General features: G+C 38.5%; 1 protein-coding gene across 2 annotated transcripts in view; it reads left to right on the top strand.

The window, feature by feature from the left end:
- The first annotated feature begins 1,050 nt into the window (after window positions 1-1,050).
- Window positions 1,051-16,208, top strand: part of Enox2 (ecto-NOX disulfide-thiol exchanger 2) — a 341,843-nt gene continuing 326,685 nt past the window's right edge. The window contains exons 1-2 of one of the 2 annotated variants that reach the window (XM_055618080.1): window positions 1,051-1,098; window positions 2,451-2,512. The gene's annotated coding sequence lies outside the window, so the exon portion shown is untranslated. Of the gene's footprint in view, window positions 1,202-2,450; window positions 2,513-16,208 lie in introns of both variants that reach the window. The other variant, XM_055618078.1, reaches the window with a different exon arrangement.

Here is a 16,208-nt window from a genome sequence, read left to right as displayed (position 1 = left end):
TCTATCTAAGTCTTGGTAGCACACATATTTAATTCTGTATCCCAAGTGGCTTCGGCAAGATTCTTAACTCAGGTCTGGGCTAGATAGCCGCCTTCTGGATGAAAAAAAAAAAAAAAATCGATCATATGCAGACTTCAATGAGAATGTCAAATCATAACGCAGTGAAAACGTGAATTCTTAAAACATAATTATTTTTAAAGCATTCAAAAGAATTTAGAACATTAGTTGGCCTCAGCAAGCACTTTTTACCCTAAGTTAGTCTGAGGTGCCTAAACTACACTAAACTACAATTCCCAGAGTACTCTCCTGTATCTGAACTCTGGGGACTTTCGGAAGCTTGGTTTGAGAGGAATTGTGGGTATCTGGAAGAAAGTATCTTGACTTCATCTCCCACAATCCTCTGATATCTTTTGAGTAGTTTAAGATACCTGATAAAACAGGGTCAGATGAAAGGGGAGGAGGTCCTCCCCTATCAGGGGACTTGGAAAGGGGCAGGGAGGAGACCAGGGAGGGAGTGTGGGGTTGGGGAGGGAATGAGGGAGCGGGATACAGCTGGGACACAGAGTTAACAAAATGTAACTAAAAAGAAAAAAAAAAATGCTGCAAATAAGAGGAAACCAAAGATTATCAGAGAGCATCAGAAGAAAACATTTGGGCACAGAAAATCCAAAGAACACTGAATAAATTGCGCACCTCCACAGGGATTTACATGCTGGCAAATCTGCTCCCTGAGCTCCCATGAGAAGCACAGAAGAGAAGCCTGGAACTTAGTGAAGGTGATAAACCAGCTTCACATATCCTATGATGATTCATTCAGGTATATAATTACAGGAGGGTGAAAACAATAAAATGCAAATTTATAAAAAAAAAAAAAAAAAAGAAAATATTGGATAGTTCTAAGCAAGCAGGCGCTCCAGTGATTTCAAACTACATTTCCCAGGAGTACACGCGTTTAGGCCTTGTGCTTCCTCGATGTCCAATAGCCAATAGGAGAGGCCTCAATAGTCACCCTGTAGGTTAGAGTCCCGCCATTGGGCCCCATTTAGTACTGGCCTAGGCCGGCTAACAGAAGTGCCGAGTTGGGAAGACAGTTTTGGGGTATGCAGTGCCCTGAGGGTACTCCCGGTCCAGGAACTTCCGAGTGGGCCCGATTTTCTGCAGCTGTTTAAGGAGTAGCGCTTCGGTAGCCGGGGAGCTGGAGGTCAGCGAGGCAGAAAGCCTGAATGGCAATGGCCGGGATTGTGGGACCGAGGGGGACCTAGGGAGGAGGGTGCTTCCGGGGCCACTGTCTTTGGTGCCTAACTCCGCCCAGCTCCGCTTCTTCAGGGATGGGGGTTTGTGGACTGGGAGTCAGGGAATGGGAACCAGTTGCCTGAGCTTAGAGAACACAAGCCCCTCCCCCCAACTCTTTTGTTTTATTTCTTACCACCACCTGCTCTTTTTCCCACCACCCAGCCTGTACTCTTTCATAGGATGAGAGAGTCTCCAGTAAGCGGGAGTTGGGTGCTGTATTTTTTCTCTCAATTTGTAGCTCAGTTCTGAGCACTTACTACTGTAAGTACACAAACACACTACCAGTTCCCTCAGGGCGAGTGGAAATTCGTCGCTAATACCCAGGACTTGTTTTTTTTATTTTATTTTTTTCTAATTTCCATTTCTGCTTCCTGATGAGATTTAAAAACAAAAAAACATTGGTTCATTTCTCGTTACTGGCCCTTTTCCAACAGTCACTGGAGTGGAAAAGTGTTCTTCAATTTCCTGAAGGGTTAGAGAGCAGGAAAAAAAAAAAAAAATCTTACTTTTGAGAAACACATAATTAAGGTTCTGTGAAGTGTTCTGGTGACAGTAGAAGGCAAATTAGACCTATTTAGACACGTGGAGCATTATAAGAGCTTACAGCAAAGACTAGTTAGTATCAGTGTTGATAAACAGTGGGCACACCATCGACAAAACACAATAGACAGTGTGAAACACATTGAATTAATTGTATTTTACAGATGTGTGCAAAATGTGCTCAAGGCTTACTGGAAGGGCATGTAGATAGGAGTGAGAGGCTGATTTGTGAAAGTTCTAAGCTAACTCAGGACTTGGCAAAGTCTTGAAACTTACTCTTTCTTTAGAACAATCATAGTAGGCTTTGTGGAGGAGGGAACCTTTAATTTGGACTCCAGTGGAATAAAGGAGATTTGAAATGAGCAAAGGAGGAAGGAACTGTTTCCTGATGATTCAAGGGTTAGAGATTAAGAAGGGGGTGGGTAGAAAAGAGAGGGCTGTGTGAAGGGCACATCTGATTATATAAGAGGTATCAGCAGAGATGTATTGGGGATAATACTTGGGAATCATAGTAAAATAACAAGTTGAAGAATATACAAAGTTTGAATTGTAATCTGTATTGAATAAAATTAAAGACAAAAAAATTAAGACTGGGTGATTTTTCCTTTTCATCCTAGGGGAACCTGATTTGAGATCAATTCTTGGAGAACACAAAGAAGTGTGGTGGTATGTTCCACATGTGAGTTTAATTTAAGTATAAAGAGAAACTTTTGTAGATGTTTGTTTGTGGCTATGCTTAGCCACAACCTGTATTTGTCAACTAGAAAGCAAAGTGCCATAAATATATTGAGAAGTGAGTTTGCTATCTTTGTGTAGAAGATTACCTGAATTGTAATTATCTGATTAGACAATAATGATGCCTATTTATTGAGCCCATATAATGTCCTAAGCCTTATCATAGGCATTTTGCTACATTATTTGAGGGTCTTATAACATGTACTATTACTTCCATTATTTCTCTAGAACAAGGAATTAAAATTCACATTTTAAGCAAGTACTTGAGGTTAATTAGATGAGAGATAACTGAAGTGGAGCTTTAGTGTGAAGACTTCTGACGAGAGCCCATGCTCTTTCCCCCATGTTTTCCTAGTTCTGATAAACATTTTTGTTCTAGATTTTCTAATTGTGGCAAGAAAGATTGCTGTAAGGTACAACTGATCATCCTGGAAGAAACCCAAATGAGTAATTTTGGATTTCTTTATCTGAGCATGTCTGCTGTAAAGTACTTGCCAATACCAAATTAGCTTACCTGCTTTTATAACCATAGTTGATTATGTCTGCCAACATTATAGTCAGTATATTCTTTTCTAAATTAGATGATTCCATACAAAAGCCGAAATGAAATAAAAACCAAAGAATTGTGTATAACCAAAAAGCTTAGAGGTAGGATATAGCTTTTCTATGCTCTGAAATGCAGAAGATTCAACTGAATACAAGGCCTGACCCCTCACTGGGTCTAGGGGCTAGGTAAACACAATTCTGAGGTACCATAGAGTAGAAAATTGTGGGAGAATAGAATACAGTTATAAAACACTGGTAGAATAGATGAAAGAGTAGCTGAGTAGAGGAGAGAGTTAGGGAGATGAGTTTTGTCAGGAGGTGACTTGGTAGATAGGTCTTGAAGGGTAAGGAATTTGCCAGACAAAGAAGGGTAGAGAAGATCCATTGAAGATAAAGGAATCAGTCTGTGAGTATGGGTGGGATGTGTTTTTTCAATATGAACAGTTCATCACAGCTAGATATGAATGGTGTGGGACAAGGAAGGTTCAAGCAAAGTCTGCTATAGAATTTTGAGGGTGATTTTCGTAGAATCAGCTGTAATGCTAAAAACTATGAATGTGTTCCTATAGGCCCACTGACTCTCAAAATGTCAGATATGGACCAGATATAGCTTTGTTGTGCTCCCCCACACATTTTAGATTTCATTGGTTGCAGATTTGAATGTATCTGGTAAAAATAAATTTGGATTAGTTTATCAAATCTAAGATTACATAGACCTTGTTTAATAAAAATAAATACACTAAGTTGATTTAAGGATAAGTATTAAGTAAGTAATAGTATGAAGATGTTAAACATCACCGAGTTCGAACCTCATGTAATTGGATGTAAGCAATACAGTTGTAGTCAATAGACAATTACTCAACATTTTCAGGAAAGGAACACAGCAAGCAGATGATCACATTTGTAAGGTGACAATGGAAAGGATGCACTGGAGGGAGGCATGATCATTGTGAATGTTGGGTGTTTTCCTTCAGAGCGATTTATAATTAGCGACATGGTAGAGGAGGAAACAGAGGGGAGGGAATTAGTAGCATTTGGTATATGTAAATATTATTCTATTAGTGTTGCTATTTGCTTGTTCTTTATATTTTATGATGAGCATAGTATTGTCATAGCATGCAATTTCATGTATTAAGGTAAAAGCGGGGGATGGTTACTATTCAAGAGAGTAGATTTGGATTATGTAAAGCACCCCTCATGCCTCACTGAGTGTTCCTGAGAGTCTTTAAAGTTCAATTGAAATATGACCATCTCTGGGAAGGCTTGCCAAGAAACGCTCTACATAAGCCTAAATATACACACAAGACATTGTTAGTGTTCTCACTTTTGTAGGACACATGTTGCCTCTATTCCAGACTGGGTCATAATGGAGTGTGCCATTCTGTGGATGTTTCTTAGAAGTAGATTGTGAGCTCCTTGAGGGCAGGAACATCTCATTAATCTGTATACACTTAGAGTATTTGGGACAGTGTATATTTAACAAGTGGTTATTGTTTGACAAAAAGTAACAAATATTCACATGGATGCAACTGTGGACCTTGGTAATGCATGATATTAAAAAGTATGAAAAATGTAGATTGACATACAGAAGTTTGCTGCAGTTGTTACTTTTACTGGATTGAACAGTTAAAATGAGCTTTTGTTGTTGTTTTTGTTTTTGTTTTTAGACAGGGTTTCTCTGTGTAGCCTTGGCTGTCCTGAACTTACTCTGTAGACCAGGCTGGCCTCAAACTCACAGAGATCCACCTGCCTCTGCCTCCCCAATTGCTGGGATTAAAGGTGTATGAAGCCACACCAGGCTGTACTTTCACTTTTTTATTTTAGGTATAATTGTTACCTTTTTCTTTCCCATAGCTTAAATATGTCAGGCCTGTTTTATTTACTTTTTTTGACAGAGGGATCACATTTTTCCTTTCTTGTTACTTTCTTAGGAAACATCTTCTTTATCTACCAATTCCATTTGGTTTTATCTTAGGTATCAATCTCTAATGCATCTTCTCTCAGTCATATATATTGGTAGTGGGCTGATAATTTTATTCAGCTCTTTTGTGAAAGTGATTTGTCAATATGAGTCAGAAATTCTCAAACAGAACATAGTCTTCAATCATCAACTTCTTGAGCTGTATGCTGAAGAAGCAATCACTCTTCCTAAAATTTAGCTTTTAGCTACTCTAGAACTGTTTGTCATAGTGTCAAAAAAGAGGGAAAAATGGCATCCTAAATACCCAGTACTGGAAGTTTGAATGAAATAAATTGTGAATTATTAAGTAGCCATGAAATTGGATGTTGCCAAAATGTATTTCATGGTGTAGGAATCTGTTTGTGATACATCAAGAGAAAATTCAGGCCATAGAATTCCTAGTAGAGCGAAGCAGATTCCAACTTAAACATGTGTACTTATCTTACAAATGACATATAAATCTGAATATACACACACAGGAAAATTGCCATAAAGTTAAAAATAGATTAAATAGATTAATAAGGATGTGCTACAAATGATACGATTACATATAACTTACACTTTTTAGCTTTTGTATATGCTTATTCTATACTTTCCAAGGAAAAATTTCTAAGTTTTTTCTTTTTTTTATTATTGTTTATTATTATTAGTTACATTTTATTAACTCTGTATCCCAGCTGTATCCCGCTCCTTTATTCCCTCCCAATCCCACCCTCCCTCCCTGAGCTTCTCCCTGCCCCTTTCCAAGTCCATGGATTGGGGTGGACCTCCTACCCTTTCGTCTGGCCCTGTTTTATCAGGTATCTTCAGGACTGGCTGCAAAGTCCTCCTCTGTGGCCTAGCAGGACTGCTCCTCCCTTAGGGAGTGGGGAGGTCAAAGAGCCTGCCATTGAGTTCCTGTCAGAGATAGTCCCTGTTCCTCTTACTATGGGAAACCAATTGGTTATTGAGCTACTACGAGCTTCGTCGGAGCAAAGGTTCTAGGTTATATCCATACATGGTCTTTGGTTGGAGAAACAGTTTCAGAAAAAAAAACCTGTGCCCAGATATATTTGGTCCTTGTGGGGCTCCTATCTTTTCCACGTCATACCAACTCTCCTGCCGAAGGTTTGGTTATGAGTCTTAGTATCTGTTTTGAAACGCTGCTTGGTAGAGTCTTTCAGATGCCTTCTGCAGTAGACTCCTGTCATACGTCCAATGCACATCTCATTTGTCTTTCCAAGTGAGGATTGATCATCTTACCCCGTGTCTGCTTTCTTGTTTATCTTCTTTAGGTGTATAGACTTCATTATGTTTATCATATCTTGTAGGTCTATATAAGCGAGTATATACCATGTTTGTCTTTCTCCTTTTGGGATACTTCACTCAGAATGATCTTTTCTAGATCCCACCATTTGCCTGCAAATTTCATGATTTCCTCATTTTTGATTGCTGAGTAATATTCCATTGTGTAAAAATACCACAATTTCTGTATCCATTCCTCCGTTGATGGACATCTGGGTTGTTTCCAGGTTCTGGCTATTACAAGTAAAGCTGCTACAAACATGGTTGAGCAAATGTCCTTGTTGTGTACTTGAGCAAATTTTGGGTATATACCTAGCAGTGGTATATCTGGATCTTGAGGAAGCGTTATTCCCAATTGAATAAGCGTCAGATTGACTTCCAAAGTGGTTGTACTAGTGTACATTCCCACCAGCAATGGAGGAGGGTTCCCCTTTCTCCACAACCTCTCCAGCATGTGTTGTCCCTTGAGTTTTTCATCTTGGCTATTCTAATGGGTGTAAGGTGAAATCTCAGGGTCATTTTGATTTGCATTTCCCTAATGGCTAATGAGGTTGAGCATTTCTTTAAGTGTTTCTCAGCCATTTGCTATTCCTCTGTCGAGAATTCTCTGTTTAGCTCTGTTCCCCATTTTTTAAATTGGATTACTTGGTTTGTTGCTTTTCAGCTTCTTTAGTTCTTTATATATACTGGATATTAGCCCTCTGTCAGATAAAGGGTTGGTGAAGATTCTTTCCCAATCTGTAGGCAGACATTTTGTTTTGATGACAGTGTCCTTTGCTTTACAGAAGCTTTTCAGTTTCATGAGGTCCCAGTTATTGATTGTTGCTCTTAGAGCCTGTGCTTTTGGTATTCTGTTCAGGAAGTTGTCTCCTGTGCCAATGAGATCAAGACTCTTCCCCACTTTTTAATCTAGCACGCTTAGTGTGTCTGGTTTTATGTTGAGGTATTTGACCAACTTGGACTTTAGTTTTGTGCAGGGTGATAAATATGGATCTATTTGCATTTTTCTATATATAGATATCCAGTTAGTCCAGCACCATTTGTTGAAGATGCTCTCTTTTTTCCATTGTTTGGTTTTGGCTTCTTTGTCAATAACCAAGTATCAGTAAGTATGTGAGTTTATTTCTGGGTCTTCTACTCAAAACCATTGATCCATCATTCTGTCTCTATGCCATTATCATGCAGTTTTTATTACTATTGCTTTGTACAACACCTTGAGATCAGGGATGGAGATACCTCCAGACAATCTGTTGTACAGAATTGTTTCAGGAATTCTGGGCCTTTTGTTTTTCCATATGAAATTGAGAATTGTTCTTTCAAGTTCTATAAAAAGTGTGTTGGTGTTTTGATGTGAATTGCATTGAATCAGTACATTGCTTTTGGCAGGATGGCCATTTTCAATATGTTTATCCTAACGATCCATGAGCATGGGAGATCTTTCCATCTTCGTATATCTTCTTCAATTTCTTTCTTCAGAGACATGAATTTTTTTTTTTTTTTTTTCCTACAAGTCTTTGACGTGCTTGGTTAAAGTCACACCCAGGTACTTTATGTTATAAATAGCTATTATGAAGGGTGTTGTTTCCGTAATCTCCTTCTCAGCCCTTTTGTTTTTGGTATACAGTAGGGTTTCTGATTTTTTGAGTCAATTTTGTATTCAGACACTTTACTGAAGGTGTGTAATAGGTAAAGGAGTTCTATGGTTGAATTTTTGGGTTTGCTCATATAGAGTATCATATTATCTGCATATAGTGATACTTTGACTTCTTCCTTTCTGATTTGTATCCCCTTGATCTCCTTTAATTTTTCTATTGCTCTAGCTAGGACTTCAAGTACTTTGTTGAAGAGGTATGGAAAGAGTGGTCAGCTTCGCCTTGTCCCTGATTTCAGTGGGATTGCTTTAAGTTTCTCTCCATTTAGTTTGATGCAGTCTATAGGCTTGCTGTATGTTGTCTTTATTATGTTTAGGTTTGTGCCTTCTTTCCCTGATCTCACCAAGATTTTAAACATGAATGGGTATTGGATTTTGTCACATGCTTTTTCAGCATCTAAGGAGTTGATCTTGTTTTTTTTTTTTCCCCTCAGTTTGTTTATATGGTAGATTATATTGATGGATTTCCATATATTGAGCAACCCCTGCATGCCTAGGAAAGCCTATTTGCTCATGTTGGATGATATCTTTGAAGTGTTCTTGCATTCAGTTTGTCAGTATTTTATTCAGTATTTTTGCACTGATGTTCATAAGAGAGATAGATTTGAAGTTCTCTTTTTCTGTTGGGTCTTTGTGGCGTTTAGGTATCAAGGTAACTGTGGATTTATAGAATGAGTTTGGTAATATTCCTTCTGTTCCTATTTTGTGGAATAGTTTGGAAAGAACTGGAGTTAGCTCTTCTTTGTAAGTCTTGTAGAATTCTGCGCTTAAACCATGTAGCCTTGGGCTTTTTTTTGGGGGAGGGGGTAGGAGACTTTAAATGCCTGCTTCCATTTCCTTGAGGGATATAGGACTATTAAATTTATGTACCTGATCTTGTTTTACCTTTGCTAAATGGAATCTATGAAGAAAATTGTCGGTTTCATTTAGATTTTCAAATTTTGTGGCATAAAGTTTTTTTGTAGTAAGACCTAATGATTGTTTGGATTTCCTCAGTGTTTATTGTTATATCCCCCCCTTTTTTTTTCTGATTCCCCTGATTCAGATAGTTTTTTTTCTCTGACTTTTAGTTAGTTTGGCAAAGGGTTTGTCTGTCTTTTTTTTTTTTTTTTCCTCAAAAGAGCCTCTTGGTTTCATTGATTCTTTGAATTGTGTTCTTTGTTTCTAATTTATTGATTTTAGCTCTAAGTTTGATTATTTCCAATCTTCTACTCTTCTTGGGTGTGTCTGCTTCTTTTTCTAGGGCTTTTATGTGTGCTGTTAAGTTGCTTGTATGAGATGTCTCAAACTTCTGTTTGGAGCCACTAAGTGCTATGAACTTTCCTCTTAGCACTGCTTTCATTGTGTCCCATCAGTTTGGGTAAGTTGTGCCTTCATTTTCATTGAATTTTAGGCAGTCTCTAATTTCTTGTTTTCATTTCTTCCCTGACCAAGTTGTCACTGAGTAGAGAGTTGTTTAGTTTTTCTGGGTTTAGTAGACTGTATTGACACCTGTGTCCCATTAGAGTCCTCATGATATCTGTTCAGGCCCTTCTGGCTTCTATAGTTTCTGTTGAGATGTCTGGCGCTATTCTGATAGGTCTTCCTTTATTTGTTACTTGGCCCCTTTCCCTTGCTGCTTTTAATATTTTTTTCTTTGTTCTGTAGTTTTAGTGTTTTGACTGTTATGTGACATGAAGAGTTTCTTTTCTGGTCTAGTCTATTCGGTGTTCTGTAGGCATCCTGTATGTTTATGGACATCTCTTTCTTTAAGTTAGAAAAATATTATTCTATGATTTTCTTGAAAATATTTTCTGGTCCTTGGAGCCAGGAATCTTCTTTTTCATCTATTTCTATTATTCTTAGATTTCTTCTTTTCATATTGTCCTTGATTTCTTGTGTTTGAAACTTTTCTGAATTTACTTTTTCTTTGACAGATGTATCAGTTTCTGCAATTGTACCTTCATCACGTGAGATTCTTTCTTCTATGTCTTGTATTCTGTTGGTAATGCTTACCTTTGTGGTTGCTGATCTTTTCTCTAAGTTCTCCAGCTCCAGGGTTTTCTCTGTTTGTGTTTTCTTTATTGATTCTTATTCTGCTTTCATATCTGGCACCATTTCCTTCATCTGTTTGTATGTAGATTACTGTTTTTCTATGATGGCCTGTATTTTTTGTTCATTGAACAAAAAACAAACAAGTATATGCCACTACTTGTGTCTCTACTGGTTCCTCTAATTCTTTGGTTGTATTTGCCTGTATTTCTTTGAGTTCTTTGTTCGTTTCCTGTTTATTTTCAACTAATAACTTGATAAGCATAGATTTTAGTTCATTTTCCATTTTTTCTGATACATTATCATATCCTGTGATTTGGAGGTTGCTGGTGAAGCCACAATGTCCTCATTTTTGTTGGATATTTTCTTATGCTGATCTCTGGCCATCTGCTTATCTGTTACCTTTGCTGTTTGTTCCTGGTGCCTGTACTTCAGGCTGAGTCAGTCTGTCTCTGGTGTCTGGAGTATTTTTCAGGAAGATGAGAGAGGTCCACCGGTTTGAGATTGTATGTTGGTTTTTCAGCTCTTGCTAAGGTAGGAGGGTTACAGGCACATGTATGCAAGCACAGGCATGTATGTGGAAGCATGCCTTGAGGGACGGGGTATTAGCATGGGTAGATGCCTGGAAGGGTAGATCTTAAGCACTAGGAAGGGCTGGTGGGTACTGCATTGTTTGTGGGCCTGCATATGTAGGTTCCCTGAATACCTCAGTGGCCTACAGGCCTCTTGTACTATCCTCCTGGTATTCTGATCTGTCTGGGCTCCAGGAATTGTTTGCCTGGAATTCACTCGTAGACCCTTAGAACAGGGACTTCAATGTTCAGAACACTGTCCCAAGGATTCTTATGTTGCCCACATTGGGTGTTTGGGTGGAAGGGATCCCATGTATGCCTGGTAGAATAGAGGGACCCTGGATCTGGGGCTCAGCATGCACCCACTTCAAGTTGCACTCACTTACTCTTTGGCCTAATTTGGAAAGCACTGGGTTTCCCCGTTCTCTTCTCTTAGATTTGGGCCCGCAGGGCAAATGAAAGTGTAGGAGATTCAACAGCTCAGTGGTGTCCATTGTTTGGCCACCGGGCAGGGAGGCCTGTACTTGGTGTAGCTGCCTCGACAGTCTCAGTCACTGAGCATGGAGGCTCTTGCGCAGGCCAGCAGTTTCCCCACTGCAGCTGCAGCCTTGGGAGGCCTGCCTGTGCTGTTTCTGTCACTGAGCAGTGGAGGTTCTTGCTTGGGGCAACTACTGCTGCCTCTGCTGAACAGGGAGGCCTGCGCTTGGGGCAAGGAGAAGTGCAGGTAGGTTGAATATTTGCTGTCAGTCCCTGGAGATGTCCACGGGTGACCTAGATCCAAACTTTATTAGCTCACAGGTTGTTCCCTATTGCTCAGGAAGCCTCAGTGTTGATGTTCTGGCTTCAGCTGCCCCTCCATTCACCAACTTCAGAGTTTTGGATCCTATGCCCCTCAGATACGGTGTGTGCTGGTCACAGCCATCTTGGACTTCCATTCTTTATTTCTTAATTTTGTAAATGTATTTTAAAATAGTTGTTATTCCTTTTCTATCTCTATTGCCATTGCCTTAGTTTGGGGTGTGCTTACCGTAGCACAAATGCATCATTTGTAGCCTGGATTTCTGCTGCCTCTAACCAGCTCTCTTCCATCTGTTTTATGTATAAAGGGTTTTTAAAAATAAATCACAGATCTGATACTATTCAGCCTCTATATAAATACTTCAGAGGCTGCCCACCATCCTTAGGATAACATCCAAATTTCTTTAGGCTGGCTCATGAAAGTGTTGCAAATCAGTTCCACTCACAGTAATTTTTCTTCCTATAACTTATTTTTTGGGGCGAGGATTGTAGGCCACTATCAGGCAGATGTGGATTATATAGGCTAAATATTGTTATAACACATAAACTACTGGTATTTTAGCCTCAGAACAACATATTAAATACATTCAGTAATTATTACTACTTTAAGCTGAGTGTGGCAGCAACAGAATTATGTGAGTTTGAGGAGCGCCTGATTGACATAGTAAGTCCCAGGCCAGCTGGAGCTACACAGCAAAACCCTGTCTCAGAAAAAAGAAATAACTATTTTACAGATGGAGAAGCCTAATTTAAATAAGAGATAGAAGAAAAGTTATTATAAGGAACTTTGTTAAGATACATTAACTCCCTGCAGTGGTTAGTCCTTTGTATTATTCTGAAATACCTGTTAATCTTTGTCACTTTACATAGACTTCCTATATTCCCTTGGACAAGTTATATGTGATCATAGCAATGGTTTGCATTGTGTTAATGTATAGAAATCTTTCCTTACTCACACAACACTTCTTACAAAGGAGGTGGAATAGCTCTAGTTTCTCTGTGTTTCTTTCTGACATGTAAGTCTTTGTCTTTGGGAACAGGAATGCCATCAAAAGCTAGGGAAAATCATGATAAGACTGCGTGTACAAAAGGCAGTGTTTGTCGTGGGGGCCAGTGTCACTGGTTACTGTATTTTTAATGCCATACAAATGCATTTTTCAGTGATCTATCCCCAGGGAAGATGTTGGTTGAATGCTACAGTTAATCCTATTTACATAATATAGCCCATGCATGCACTATATTCTTGTGTTAAGTGATCTTAGACATTTGTATGGGGATTACCATAACAACATACAATTGCATGAATATCAAATTTTTCTCTCCAAAAGTATATTGGTAGTCATATAGTCACTTAGTATCCTGCAGCATGATTTCTCCTTAATTTTCCTTACAAATAATAACCATTGTGCAAAAATGGATGATCTTTAGAGGACAGAAGTTATGAGCACAAATCATCTGGGATTGAAATAATATCACTTTGCATAGACTATGATATTCTTTTAAGCTTATTAGTTTTACAATTAATATGCCTATATACTAATAAAACAATCTGTAATTCTCCACTTCAACATTGAAATTACAGTTAATGTTTCAAATTATTCAGCGAATTTTTGCAGGCTTATTATGTGGCATTACTGTGCTAGGCTCTGCAGAAGATACTCATAAATACTCACTTTGATACCTTTAGAGGTTAGTGTGTGTGTGTGTATGTGTGTGTGTGTGTGTGTGTGTGTGTGTGAGAGAGAGAGAGAGAGAGAGAGAGAGAGAGAGAGAATTCTTAAATGCATGCCCATCATCTAAATGAAAATTTACCCAGCTGAAAATTGGGCTGTGTGCCCGAAAGGCTTTATTTTTCTTTCCCACTTTCTTCCCTCTGTGGGATAGCTAGGCATAAGTAAGCTACCAGATAGGTGGTAAGCAAACTTGTCTGTTTGTAAACAGTAGTACCCAAGACAGGGTAGGATTCTGTGGCTCCAGCCCAGCTCAAGCTTGCCGGTGCTGTGAGAGAATTATGATTATGTTAGCTTTTCCAGGGTTTCTGTCTCTGCTGTAGAGATTTGGCAGACACCTCAGACAAATTTTGTATCTCTTAAATCTTCCTCAAGCAAGACTTGGCCCTTAGATTTATATATACATTAAAAGTAAAGTGTTTACCAGTTTGACATTTTTGAAGATCAAAACAGACTCAGTTGTTTTTTTTTTTTTTTTTTTTTTTGTCTTTTTTCAGTTCAGTAAGCCACCTTAGTTTAGTCCAAAGAAAAAGCTAAGTGCTTTGTACTAACTCTTAAGAGACAGCCTCAATGTTGACTTTTCAGAAGTGGCTAATGATCATATACCTGAAGATTTATATTCCAGTATTCAGCTGAATATTTTTTTTATTTCTTGTCTACAAACTATGATGTTTTGCTACTCTTAACTTTCTGTTTTTAAACTTTACTGATAACAACATAAAATATTGTAAAATTGAGACAGTGATATGCACTGGTGATATATGATGAACATAGTTTTTTTAAGCTTTTTTCCCCTTCTATTTGTGATGTTTTCTGTAGTGTCCTCTTAAAAAAATAGTGTTCCTTGGCATAATAATGATAGGTGAGAATAAAAATTGGAGAACATTTGATGACTATCCATTAACAGGGCTGGTCGAAAGGCATCTGTACGCAGAGCGCAAATGAAAGTTTGGCTGTAACTCAGAGGAACTGAAGCATTATATGGAGAATGTTATATAAACAATATTGCTTCAGTGGTGCACTGGGAAAAACAAAGATGGAGAACTCCCTGGTAAGGCCCCTTCTCATCTGTTCCAGCTGCTCTTTTTAGCAACAACAACTGCTAGTAAGAATTTCCTGGGATAGAAACAAACCCACAACAAGATCTCATGATATGTCCTCCTACTGTTTCTTCTTCAGTTGTGTCCTCAGACACACTTCACTAATATTACATTTGTCACATATTATTTTAATTTTCCCCTTTCAGGAGATGCCAGGGGCAGTGGAATAAATGTGTCATGAAAGCAGAAAGGGGACTATTTGGGGATCTTAGGAAGGGGACTGGCAATAAAGTGGGGGAGAAGACAGCTAAAGAGTAAAGAAGAGCAAAGTATACTATTATATATGTATGAAAATGCCACCATAATACCGATTTCTTTCTCTGCTAACCAAACATTTATTTTTAAAAAATATACTGAATTTGAAATCAAGGAACTTACAGTTGGTCACTTATAAAGGTCTGGACTTCATGCTGAGTACTGGAAATATAATATGGAATTATATATATATATATTCTGCCCAGCTTATTGAGCTCAAAGTATAAGAGTGGAGACAGAACTCAAAACAGTGGTTATATTTAATATTTATAGGGTACTCATAAGGAGAGGTATACAGGAGGCTTCCTAGAAACACAGTGAAAGGAATTACTGCTGGGTATGGGCAACCAGTAGATCAAAGCTTTGACTTTACTGGTTCACAAAGAATGAATAAGAGTTGCCTGTATTCTAGGTAGACAAAGAAATGGCTAGTGAGTCTTAGCAGGATGACCAACACATGAAAAGAAGTTTGGAAAACCTAGAGAGTTGCAGCACAGTTCTGATGTTGTATGTAATCTACTAGGAACATGACAGAGGGCTACATAATAGGAATTTGGACAGGTTATCCTGTGGCAAGTTAATAAGGGAAATTGCTTGCTACTAAGTGTGATCTCATAGGTGACCTCACAGGGGTAATGCAGCACAGTTTTAAGTAGGGGAGTAACATGACTGGATTAGAGGATAGAAAGGAGAAAGTCCACATTGTAATTTGGGAGTTTAAAAGAGGTGTTATCATAATCACTTATCTCTGTCCATCAATGCTGCCTCCATTAAGCTTTCTTTTAATACACAGAGAATAATATTGTTGCCTTATATATACATGACATACGTTCCTGTACCCCTTCATATATCACTCAGTTGAATATTCAGGTTTTCTACCACAAATCCGTGATTTTTCCAGAAATTTAGGTTTGATTATCACAAACAAAATCAGTTTCAGAGCCCAGCAGCTTCATTTAAAAAACATTATGTGAATCTTATTTATTGCTTGTTGAGCCAGCAAGACTGAAGCAAGTTGAGGGCACAGGGAGGGAAAGGGACATAGGCTGAATATGTGTAAAGGAAAAGGTGGCCTGAAAAGTGACTAGTGTCCACAATGCTGGAAACAAATATGGGCCATGTGAAGATCTGGGAAGTAGAAGTACCAGAAGTATATAGATAAAACTCAAGTGTATTTTGAAGGTGCATTTGCCTAAACAGTTGTACTATTTAGCTAATCAGTTTTAGTTAATTTTCTTTCCCTGACTCAGAAATCATAAATAGCTTCCTTAGGAGGAAGGCCAATTTTTTTTTTTTGCCTGGCATTCTCTGAAATTTGGCTCCAGCATGTTTCTAATATTTATACTTCTCTCTTAACAGAACTCTGCTCCAGCCAGTTATCCTTTCAGACACCACTTTGACATTCCTTCATCTATATTGTTAGCTTGCTTAGGGCAGTGACTAATGTTTTAAAAAATACTGAGTCAGCTGGGTGCAGTGGTTCACTCCTCTAATCCCAGCACTCTGGGAGACAGAGGCAGGAAGATTGCTGTGAGTTCAAGGCCAGCCCTGTCTACAAAACAAGTCTAGGACAGCCAAGTCTACACAGAGAAACCCTATCTCAAAAAAAACGCAACCAACCAACCGACCGACCAACCAACCAACAAAACAAACAACAACAACAACCACACACACACACACACACACACACACACACACACACACACACACACA

Source organism: Psammomys obesus, unplaced genomic scaffold (genome assembly GCF_907164565.1).
Source record: "Psammomys obesus unplaced genomic scaffold, mPsaObe1.curated_primary_1811, whole genome shotgun sequence".
NCBI lineage: Eukaryota > Metazoa > Chordata > Mammalia > Rodentia > Muridae > Psammomys > Psammomys obesus.
This window is presented reverse-complemented; position numbering and strand designations above follow the sequence as displayed.